Genomic DNA, 12,816 nt, shown 5'->3' with positions numbered 1-12,816 from the left:
TCATCTTCTGTGACTTGTTACCATCAAGGTGAAGGTGGCGAGAATTTCGCACCTACTTACAGTGGATATGCTTGTTAGGCACACAGTCAGGAATAAAATGTATGCTAAGCTTCCTGTACTGTTACGGGGAAGGCACTTACGGAGAGCTGAAGCCACGGCATAAAGCTTGATGAATACAGTAAACACCTGGGCACCACTGCGCTTGCAGATGCCCCGATCAATAAAGCGTATTGTGCATACTGTCTAAGAATCACAGGCAATCTGATGATAGCCAACACCAGGGGATCTGTCTTTGAATACAACGACTAGAGTAGAAGCCACACACAAAGAGGAGTTGGAAGAAATAAATACAGGTCCGGAGAATGGAAATGACTGCAGTAGTTGTACAACAGTGTGATTGTACTTAATAGTATTAAACTGTACACTTAAAACTCGGAATGATAGTTTTATGCTTTGTTTGACCATAAAAAATAAATAAAATAATAATAATAATAATAATAATAATAATAATAATAATAAACAGCAAATATATGTGTGTGTCCTGTGCCAGCTGCTTCCTAAGCATTTTCCATTTAGTTTCCAAAGTAAGTCTTTGAGGAGGTACTGGTTTTGTCCTCCCTTGAAGGATTTGGAAACCCAAAACCACAAAGATGAAGTGACTTCTCTGAGAGCTAATAAAGTAACTTTTTCAAGTGAGAACCTACTTCCTGGTGAGGAAGGCCTGCTTGAATTCAAGTCTTCTAATTTTAGATTCTGTGATTTTTAACTATATACAATATGATTTATACAGATATTAATGAAAATAGTTTAAAATTCTAGGGAAAGGGGTTCATGCTGGAAAGTGAAACCATCTTAAAATTTTAGTCAAAACAAAAAGACAACTAGCTGAGCTACACCAATAATGTAGGGGGGGGTGGAAGAATGGTCAGTGTGTGATTATTAAAAAATTAAACTAATTTAAAGCTACAAAAACAGTGGCAAATTTGAGTGAACTCACAGTAAAGACATCCTCCCTACAACTGACTCATCAAATGACATTTCAAATAGTTAGATGGGAACAAGTTAGAATTTTTCAAAGCAAGATAAAGGTATTCATTTCCTGTGGTTGCTGTAAGAAATTACTACAAACTTGGTGGCTTCAAACGACAGAAATGTATTCTCTTACAGTCCTGGAAACCAAAAGTCTGACATTACTTTCACTGGGCCAAAGTCAAGGTGTCAGCAGGGCGACACTCCCTCTGGAGGCTCCAGGGGAGAATCCGTTTCTTGCTTCTTCTGGCTTCTGGAAGCTCGGGCATTCCTGCAGAGCGAGGCAGCGGCCAAAGCCTTCACGTCACCTTCCCTTTTGAGTGTCTGATCTCCCTCCAACTCTCTCAGAAGGACATTTGTGATAGCATTTAGGGCCCACTCAGAAAATCCATGATAATCTCCTCATCTCAAAATCCTTAACTAATCACATCTGCAAAAACTATTTTCCCAGAAAGTAGTAGTTACAGGTTCTAGGGCTTCGGACGTGAGGATCTTTCGGGGGTCATTTTTCAGCTTACCACAATGAACGACGTTCTCTTACACGGCGGGAAGTGGGGAACCAAATGCAAGCATTGGGGAGAAACCCCTGCTCTCATATAAGCATCACAGTTCATCGCTAGATATCGCTTCAGCAGTAAGCGCTGCTCCAGTTACAAGAATTCCCTATCCCACTAAGATGAACTGGAAGTGTTCAATAAGTGTCAGTGACGATATAGCAAACCCTCCCTAACATTAATAGGTTTCATTTTCTTTGACTTGGAAAAAAAGTTACCATAGGTTCTAGATATGGTCTTTGATTTAAAGGAAAACATTACAACAGAACTGTTTTACTATGGTAAGGATATGCGTTACGTTCCATCGCTCATACAATTAGGCATTAATTCCAAGTTTGCAATACAAAGCAATATTACAAGAGCAGTTTAAGGAATCCCTATTTTTTAGGTTAGTACTTTATGTTTGCCTAGAAAGCTAACCCCTAGACTACACTCAACTACTAAAAATCATGGGACACAAAGTTCTGTTCCCCTTAGGGCTGAAAAAGCCACAAGAGATCACCCCTTCTCTAACAAAAAGAAAATAAAACAGATAACCCACAAAATTGCAACTCTTCCTGAACCCAGAGCTAAAGTCACAAAGTCATTACGAGACAATCAAATAAACTAAATTTGAAAGAATGATAAGCCCCTCTGAAGAGAAATGGGATGCATAACTATTCATCTCTGTTTGGCAGAATACAGGTGGAAGAAAGAATCTGCCATCTTAAAAGTGGATAAGAAGAAAACTAAAAATTTTACAGATTCTTAAAATTGACAATTTAGCCTTCTCGGGAGCTCCAGACCCAAGGGACATCTGAAAGAGCCCTCCTTGGTGAAGCATAAGCATGACAGCCTGCCCTCACCGCCCTTCTCTCACAGGAAGCGACAGCCCAAGGCCTGAGGGAGGAACCGGAAAGCCGCCCTCTCAGGCAAAGACCCGGGGTAAATACGGCAGGTCCGTCTGCTCCACGATTAGCTTCACCAGCACTCGCTCAACTATTTGCTGAACTCAAAGCTAAAATGAGACCGGTGTCTGGGAAGGATAGAAACAAGAAGAAACGGAGGAAGTTGGAGGGGAGAAGCAGAGAGCCGGAAGCAGAGCGGAGGAGCAGTAAGAAAACGTCTCTCGGAGAGCACACTGAGGGCTGCCGGAGGGGAGCGGTGGGGGGGATGGGCCACACGGGTGAGGGCATGAGCACTGTGTGTTATATGTGAGTGATAAATCACTAAATTCTACTCCTGAAACCAATACTACACTATATGTTCACCGACTTGAATTTAAATAAAAACTTAGAGGAAAAGAAAAAGAAAACTTCTCTTCTGCTGGAGCTGACGACATCTCCTCACACTATGGGTGGCCTTTGTTTGGACTCAAGCTTCATGGCCTCATTTAAGCTTCAAAGGGCTGGAGAAGCAGCAGGAGATGTTCAACATACAACCTTATTCCACATCCCATGGGAGGTAGAAATACATAACACTTACGAGCCTAGTCTATGGAGTTCAACAGACCTAAGTTTAAATCCTCGTCCTGCTACTGACCAGGTGTGGCTTTCTGTAGGTACTAAACTTCTCTGTGTTTCAGTGCCTTCATTTCTCTAAAACAATAATATTTAACAGATAATGTTTTATGATGATTAAATGAGTTTGTCTATTAAACAACTGTAACTGATATGGTAAACAGGAAATCATAGCTGCAGTTGCTCTGATTATAGTGGGAATAGTGGTAGTGGTACCAGTAGTGGTAGTGGTAGTGATACTAGTAATGGTTAATAGTACTGGTGGTGGTAGTGATACTAGTAATGGTTAGTGGTACTAGTATTGGTGGTGGTAGCAATACTAGTAATGGTTAGTAGTAGTGGTAGTGGTAGCAATACTAATGGTAGTGGTACAAGTAGTGGTACTGGTAATGGTAGCAGTACTCATAGTGGTACTGGTACTGGCAGTGGTAGTGGTTGTGGTAGCAGCTCAACTGTTTCTCTGCTTATAGTTAGGGGAGTGGAAGAGAAACAGTGAACTACAGTGTTCCAGGTGAGAAGGAAAAAAAGAAAGAAAGCTAAGTAAGATTTTATTTCTTCAAGACACTTTTTTTCATATGGAACCAAAGCATTATGATAGCCAAATATTCCCTCATAGAATACGGAATGGTCTATTAGTGTTCAGAGCAAAGTAATAAATATAAGGACCCTCATCTTTATGAGGTGGTTTGGAAGTTTGGGGAAGGTTCTGACCATGCAACCTTGTAATACTCTGTTAGTACCAGGAAATTGATCCTGCCCCTTTGATGAAGGTGTAACAGACACCTTGGAGACCTGCCTCTCACCACACATAAAATTCAGAGGTGGTCTAGATTAGAGAAATTCCCCCAATGTGGAAATTTCACTAAGCCTTTATTCTGTAAGTCACAAAGCAAATTTTATGGACTATAGATGCACAATACGCCCATATACATGATAATGAGACCAGGAAATATGAATTGTGGTTGTCATATGACCTGTGTGAGTTAAAGTCCCAGATGTGTGAGAGTTTTGAGGGAAGGACTGTGAGGAAAAGGAAAAACAAAAACAAAAACTTCGAAATAAATATACATTAAGAAAACGTGGGAAATTAGGGATAAAAGACTGGATGACTCATGAAGAGGATATGGATGAGAGAAGCAGTAGATTTAAAAGACAGAAAGGAGGAAGAAGGAGAACTATAGAGATGACAAAGGCCTCCATGTACAAGAAACTGAGAGATGAATGCTAGAAGAGTCTTCTAGTAGGTAGACCATGGGAATTTTACTCACGATGAGTCTGAGGTGCCCCAGGAAGAATCTCTTCGTTGTTCATCAAAGCATAGCCTGAGCTTCAGAAAGAAAGAAACAGCACTAAACTCACTTAAATAGTGTCATCGTTGACTTATGACATAACTACATCCATATACAAGTCCATTCTCTTCGTTCACAGTGGTTATACTCTAGAAAGTTGCTGCAAACAGTGAATTAGCAAACACTGAACCACTGCTCCTAGAGGAAATACAAGTGTAGATCCCTGTGAGCCTCTGGCCACAACATTTTGGTCAACTGGTTAACACATAAACCTTGCTTTGTGTGTGTTTCTCTTTAAACACATCTTACTTAATACATATTTTGTTAAGTTATTAACATTGAACTCATGACCAATGGCACCATACCTGGTACCTGAGGGAAGCTTACCTAACGTATTTTCTCTGTAAAGCACATCAGAGCCTTGATCCACTTAGGAACACTGCACAGCCCTTCAGCAGTATGCCTAAGGGTCATTTTTAACAGTGAAATCACCAATAAAAAGTATAAAAATGTGGCATTAAAAGGACATTTGTTTACAGTATGAGAACTGGAAACAAGAAGGCAGTGTCGCTTTGTTCAAACTCAACTGGGAGCATGCATGTAAGGCAAACGACTCTCTACAAGTCCACGAATGACCACAAAAGTGCCACAAGTATTGATTGGGAGTTTCCAAAAAGAATGAACAAGTAAGCAAATTCATATATATGGAATCTTAATAATGAGGATCAACCGAGGATAAGCCTCATACATTCTTGAGCCTGTGGCCTTTTCTGTGCAGAGAAAAATAGAAGGGAAAAGGCCACAGGCTCAAGAACAAAATCTATGGAGAAAGAACTCTAGTACCTTAGGCTAAGGTGGCAGAAAGTTCACTCATAAAGACTTCCAGAGAACCTTCTGTTTCAGAGTTAATTTAGAAGACTGATAAATATATATATAATATATATATATATATATATATATATATATACTCTTTTATATAGTTATATAGAATATTACTTCTATAGCAGACACAAACCTGAGTGGGCTTTCCAAAACATACAAAAGCCAATAAAAAGACCAAAATTAGTTTAGGAATAACTTCAATACCAAATGAAATATGAAATGCAGTTCTAAGGCCAATAGGGAGCCAAGAAAGGCTAATTCTCTTCCATTCTGTTGGAAGAAGTTGGAAAGAGTTCAGGAAGGAAGCAGCATCTGGCATGAAATTTGGTAAGCTGGAGGGAGGCTGCTTCACACTGAAGACAGAACATGAACCAAAGCATGAAAGCAGGAAAGCACAGACATGAGAAATATTCCATTTTAGCTGGGAAATGTAACGTTAAAGCCAGAAGTTGGGGCAATCTTTATGACCTGGCCCGTGATAATAGACTTCGTGGTTGGCACCTAATTCAGCAAGAAATTGGCAATCCTCCAGATGACCTGAGCATCGGATTCAGCTGTCGGTGAAGTAGGAGGGAAGACTGGAGCTGAAGAGGCCATTATAATAGTCTAGGTAAGAAGCAGTGAATTTCTAAACTAGGATACAGGCAGTGAAAGGAAAGAAAAAAAAAAACAGTGTGAATTTATTGTGGATATACAAATGTGAGAACTGACTTAATTGGCAGAAGTAGGGTATTGTGGGACAGGCAAGAATAAAAGGAGACTCTCGGGGAAGATGGTGGGGTTTCATTCTGGGGGACTGGGAAGGTGGTGCCATTGAAATATACATTAAACTTGAGGGAGACGCTGCTGGAGAGAGGTGAAGGGTTAGGTTTCAGACAAGGTGAATTCTAAAATGCTCCCAATCCATCCCAATAAAGATTAGAGAGAGAAGAAAGAGGTCTGTAATTGGAGATGAAATATAAATTTAGGAGAGGGTAGAGAGAAAGGAAGAATGTTGGGAATAAGACTTGGGTTTATCTACATTTAAGGAGAAAGAAAATAAATTAGCGAAGACAGGCAAGGATGGTCCAGTACTAGGGATTTTCCATTAGACACAAAGTTTTTTTATTATTACACTGTGCACTCACACATGAGCACTTCAGCTATTTCTCTACACAAACAAAAATAAAAACTCATTTCCTTTGCTGTGATAGAACAGGATATAAAGACATTATTATGATCCATCAATTCAGGTTCACGACTTGCTAAATACATGGCTAGAATACAATCCACTAGAAAATTTTAAATTGCTCCACCACATATCATTTTTACATATAAGTTTAGTAGAATATTTTCTTTTGAATATCACTTATGATCACTCAATTATAAGAGTCGAAGGAGAGGGCCCTTTAGAAATAGTGTTGTTGAATATTGGAATAAAGATCCTTGAGCTCCTTGTCTTATGAAATAAGTCCTTTTGTGTGCATAAAATATAGTTCAACATTAAACATTTTCTACAAAATGGGGGACAAATCCCAGAGTAATCTTCATACAAAGTTATTTTAGGTGCCTAATGCCTGTAAAATTATAGTCGTACATTGTCCTAAAGTTGAGAGTCTTTCAACATTTTCATCCTAAACCCCGTTTTTCAGGGGCTTAGAGCTCAACTATAGAAATTTGCTTCAGGATGAAACCTGGAATACCCAATTTCAATCTGATCTAGTTATAACCATTGAAATAAAGACAAGAAAGTTTGCCTTATATCTTTCTCATTTGGCTATCTGTAGTTTGAAGCTTAAAAAAAATGTTTTCAGGCATTTCCACAACTTTTCATATTTCAAAAATTTTTATCTTTGGAATTTTGGGAACATTGCAAAAAGGATAAAAAGAAAATTTAATGAGTAATTAATGTCTCAAGAGAAGGATAAAGATGTGCTGAATCTTACACGGCTAACTCACCCTCTGAAATCCAAGTAAGGCCAGGAGATATTGAAACTCATTACAACCTAACATTTATTTTCAGTGAAGAGCTTTTATTGAATGAGAATAGAACACCCAACTGAGGCCTATGGCATGGAAAGACACGGGAAAATTTAACCCTAAACAGTTCCATGTACAGTGAGGTAATAGTCTAGATTTTTTTTTTTTAGTGTGGAGGGAAAAAACTCTACTCCAAAACAATGGCAGTAGCTTGTATCTCAAATATTTGTTTATTTATTTACAAAGGAAAGGTTATATAAGAAACTAGCTTTCTCTAGGGAGAAGGAAAACTATTTAAATATGAGTAATTATAAACCATTGTTATAATTAAGTCCTGGAGAAGGAGTGCCTAAGAGAGTGTTTTAACCACCTAAGAGTTATCCTACTTCCATAGCAACTAAATTAGTGTTTGGCAAGATGAGCCACAACACATGGGATCATTGCTGGCTTTAGTCATTCCTACTACACGCAGCCATATTCCTTCAGAGCAATCTGTGTTGGTTTGCATGTGATCCGGTGTCTCCCATCTTTTGCACACTCCACCTTCATTGATCGTACATACCACCTCAGCACCACCTAAAGTGTGTCCAGAGTAGTCTCCTCATGTCTGGCCAATAGCAGGGACCCTCAGCTGCTCCATGTTGCCTGGGCACTCCTTCCCTCATTCCCTCCCTCAAGTACCTCCATGCTCTAGAGGGGTCTTCAAACTCTATGTGCATCATGCATTTTGACTGCCTTCCATAATGTACCTGGGCCAGATCTAATAGGTTTAAGGTCAAGAGACAAGAAAGAAAATGAGGCCTTGAGAACTAAGATGTGTAAACTGACAGACAATAAGTTGTGTTGAAAGGTAACAAGACAAAAATCATTCCAGATTTTAATCTCCGTGCTGCTACCAGCCAGGTATTCTTCACCTGTCTGAGCCTGACTTTTCTCATGTGCGGGATAAAAACACTGGATCAGAAGATTTTTAACATTTTTTCTATCTCTAAGTTCTGGAATTCTAGTGGAAATAAGTATTTAGTTCAGTCAGGTACATTTTTCTCTTATGTAATCCAATTAAACTGACGCAGATACCGGTTTTCTGCGCCCCCCAAAGCATTTTACTGTCCTGACTAAACAGGATACTGTATTGCAAAAAATCAGACCTACTACTGAAGTTTTATGTCTTACTAATTCGTGCATGCCGAGACATTGGAGGGTTTCCTTCCCAGTACTAGGCAGCTGACCATTTGACCATTGCCTGACCACACAGCCAAACCTATAGGAGAAAATAAGGTCAGAGATCCTTGCTGAAATCCCTCATTCTTAAAGACTGGAAACTAACCCATTGGAAACTCCAGTAGCTTTTGTGGGTTAGCTGTGCATGTGAGATGCAAGCTTGTTAAGAACTTAAACCAAATCCATAATTTGATGTCAGCCAGATTCTTTTCCTTCCCATCCTTTGTGAAGTATGAACGAAGGGAATAAAGATGAGAGAAGGAAGAAAAAGAACCTGTGGAAGTTTGACTTGATCTTCAGCTCACTGTGAAAATGTACAAGGAATTTTAAAGTACCAGAATCTGACAGTGCTGTCTAAGAGAATTTGGCCACTCAGTTTGCTTATCTCAGTAGCTACCCAACCAGAATATGGTAAAAATTTAAAGACACACAATTAAAACAGATCCAGACCTTCCCCACCTTCAGAAACAGGTCTTTTTCTGCTGCCACCAGTTTATCTGGGAACCATGGTTCTGCTCCTACTTTGCGTAATTCCTGAGGTAGACTGCGGATACCCCTTCACACCAGGGAGGAAGGTTATGCCGTAAAGTGCTGAAATAATTCCAAGTGGGACAAAAGCAAGGATAGCATAGCAACATGTAAGGATGGGGCTTTTTCAGGAAGTGGGGGCAATCAGATCCCCAAACGAACCTCTGACCCCCTTCAGTGAAGGCCCATTTTGGAGACTGCAATGTGAACAAAGATCCCAGGCAACCATGTGCCTCTAGAACACATGGCAATTTCTTCTCTATTAAGCAGCTTTGAGGAAGTATAATTTCAACTGTGCATTGCGTTAGAGTATTTGGACACACCGTAAATATTGAAAACAGAGGGAATTTAATGCAAGGAATGGGTTACGCAGGTAATGAAATTGCCAAGAAAACAAACCAGAGAAAGAGAAGCAACCCAGAAATTAGGAAAAGCAGGAAGCCACTCCTTATGCTAGGAAAACAAAAGATGGCGGCGGTATGATCAGAATCCAGAGAATGGTGTCGCCCCAAAGAAGCTGGAATCACTGCAGCCTGTCCAGGAGAGGCTGGGGTCACAAAGGTCATGGAGCCAGCCAATGCAGACAGAGCAGAGAAATACCCTGGTTGCTCCTTTTCTCCAGCCCTTCGGTCTCCCCTAGCTGCCTCCTCTTGCGCAAACCCAGAAGGAAGATAGTTGCGGGGGAGTCTGAGAAATGCAGCCTGCTGGGAACAGCTTCCCTGAGGAACGGAGCAGAGCTGAGGAAGGGGGAGGAATGAATCTGCAAGCACAGTAGTAGTCAAGAACCAGAATGAGTAGTTTCATCTGTTTATTAACATGCATACAAAATGAGCACCTGCTGGACGCCTGGGTGGCTCAGTCGGTTAAGGGTCTGCCTTCAGCTCAGGTCATGATCCCAGGGTCCTGGGATTGAGTCCTGCCTTGGGCTCCCTGCTCAGTGGGAAGTCTGCTTCTCCCTCTGCCCCCTCCCCCACTGCTCGTGCGCTCTCTCTTTCTCTCTCTCTCTCAAATTACATAAATAAAAATACATTTTTTAAAAATCTTTAAAAAAAAAAAATGAGCACCTATGAGCCAGTCTCACTGGGACAGATACTACTAACGCAACAGGTCCCAAAGAAGTTAACAGGCTGTGAAGAGACAGATACGTAAGCACGTAAGCACGTAATTCTGACCCTACCTGTGAGAAGTGATAAGGTACATCAGAACTCAGAGAAGGGAGCAGCAGTCTGGGAAAGGGTGCTTTTCATTTGCTGAGAGTGCTTATTGAATTAATTCCCTTAGGAAAAATGTTAAAATGATGTATCTTGAATGGGAAACCCAGACTGTATTCTTATCGAAGAATCTTTTCCTTTAAAAACCCACGAAAAACTCCTGAAGAATTATTGTTGCTCTTTTTGTTTCTTGTTTCCCATGATCAAATGACTTCTGTCATCCTTGAAGGATTTCGACTGTCTCTGGAAAATGATGGCTAGAGTAACCCAACCAAAATGAGTATTGCGGTAAGGAGGCCATTAGGCTGGAAAGACACACAGCCAAATTGCCTTCGTAGACTACAAGTCAAGTAGGGGGTGGGGGGAGAAGAACCAATTCAGCCTTTGCAAATGTAAGGAGATTTTCCAGGAAAGCGACAATAATTTAATTACAAAAATGCTTCTGATACTGCTACCCATGAAATCTTTTTTGGCAAAAAGACTGACAGAATAAGTAGAGCAGGCTAAGTGACTACTGATTGGTTTGAGTTAGAGCCAGATTAAAGGTACTATTGTGGCTTTCCGTGTAGGGTGCTTGAAGCAGCAGCCAAATGTTCAAGCCTGAACCCTTCCTCTAGCATATAATCCAGGGCCACCATGTTCTGTCAAGACACATTAACAAGTTTTAAGTCAGCGGGCTGAACACCAACATTTTTCTCTCCTGATTTATTTATCATCAGTACAAAATATTAACATGAGTCTGACTGATTTCTAGGGCAAAAATCAAATGCGACCGCAATCACACTAGATGACATGAGTACAGAATGATCATGTTTAAAGAGCAAATCATACCCACCATAAAAAGCCGCAGTAGCATTGCAATCCCTCATTGCCCCTCAGTGCTCGGTGTTCTGTAGCCAGAGTCTTTAACGGCCCGTGAAGGCTGATAAACACCTCGTATTTAATAGCAGACTAAGAATGGCATCATCATTAAGTGATTTTTCAGCCCAAGTGTGGCTCCATTTATATTCAATTGCTTTAAAAAAATGATGCTTTGTATTTTACTGGGAACCATCCAGGTTTTTATTTAAAACAGAAATACTGAAGAAAAAAAAAACTAAAAAAAAAAAAAATACTACACAGTTTCTGTTCTGGGCCATTAATTTTTCAGTCAGATCTAACTATCATTTAATTGGTTCCTGATGCGAAAACTTGGATTCCGCTTTAAACGCTTGAAACGAGAGCATATAGAATAATTTGTTATGCTGAGCTATTCATCCCAAATGTCCAGGGAAAATAAACCAATCTCAAAATAAAACTGGGCTACCTTCTGTGATGACACAAAATTAATAACATAGTCTAAGAAAGAAATCTTGCATCTACGTTTGCCAAAAAAAAATCATTAGGGTCTCGACGACAAAGTAATATTTAATTCATATTAATGTTTAATGTAAAAAGAGGTCTGTTAACTAAAAAAACAAACTTTGTGAATATAAAAAAACAAACTTTGTGAAAAAAACAAACTTGAGAAAGCCTGACTAACTTAGACTCAAAATAATAATTCAGATAAATCTGCTTTCCTTGGGTATGTAAATGAATTTTTAGTACTTCTTATTTTTTTGTATTTATAGATGGATTGAAATTAGTGCTGACAGTATTTTATCCAGTGACGAATTTCCAAAAGGAAACTTAAACTTTCCAACGATTTCAAAGTAATCTATACATCGTCACTTTACAATGTGAAACCTAGAAAGGAAAATACTTTGTAGCTGTGACTTTTTCTTTGGTAAGCACAGAAAAATACCTATATATTGGATAAGCTGGGAATTTAAGCAGAAAAGTGGCCTGGGAGATCTGCATTGTAAGGTTTCTGTTCACAACAGAGTCAATTTGTAATCTGGCTAAACTAACCAGCTCAGAAAACAACCTCTGAACAGGAATGCCACACGTGCAGATAAGCACTGGTGAAAGAACTGCTGGTTCAGCATGAACCCAGGGCAACTTGGTAACCAGTCCGCGGGAGAGGGGCCAAATTAGTCAGAAAATGGCTCTGGCCTGAACGTAGCCCTAGAGGTGCTAAAATTCAAAATTCTTCCAGCTTCTCCCTCTTCTTTTTTTTTTTTTTTTAAGATTTTATTTATTTATTTGACACAGAAAAAAAGAGAGCGCACACAAGCAGGGGGAGCTGCAGGCAGTGGGAGAGGGAGAAGCAGACTCCCCACTGAGCGGGGAGCCCGACATGGGGCTCAATCCCAGGACCCTGGGACCATGCCATGAGGGGAAGGCGGATGCTTAACCCACTGAGCCACCCAGGTGCCCTCTTCCCAGCTTGTTAAGGATAGCTGGGAAGTCCTCGGCTAGTGACATGCAACAGTGCTAGCGATGTTTCTGTAGCTTCAAAAATCACAAAGTACTTTGTGGGTGAGGAACTCTCTTTACCACTGAAATAAAGTTTAAAGACAATATGGCTGAGCTGTTTGCCCGCCATTGAAACTGCCAGAGAAAAAGGAGACATCGTATACACAGTATCTTTCATTTAGAGAAGGTGGGTGTCAAGTTTCCTAGTCCTCCAAAAATGTTTTAGGAATACATTAGTAAAATTTATCCTTATTATTTTAACTGGAACTCCCCCCACCCAAGTCAATACTTTCTTCCAGGTGCAAAG

The sequence above is a fragment of the Ursus maritimus genome, unplaced genomic scaffold, assembly GCF_017311325.1.
Source record: "Ursus maritimus isolate PB19 unplaced genomic scaffold, ASM1731132v1 scaffold_11, whole genome shotgun sequence".
In the NCBI taxonomy this organism is placed as follows: Eukaryota; Metazoa; Chordata; class Mammalia; order Carnivora; family Ursidae; genus Ursus; species Ursus maritimus.
The sequence above is the reverse complement of the archived record's forward strand: the minus strand, read 5'-3'. Positions refer to the sequence as shown.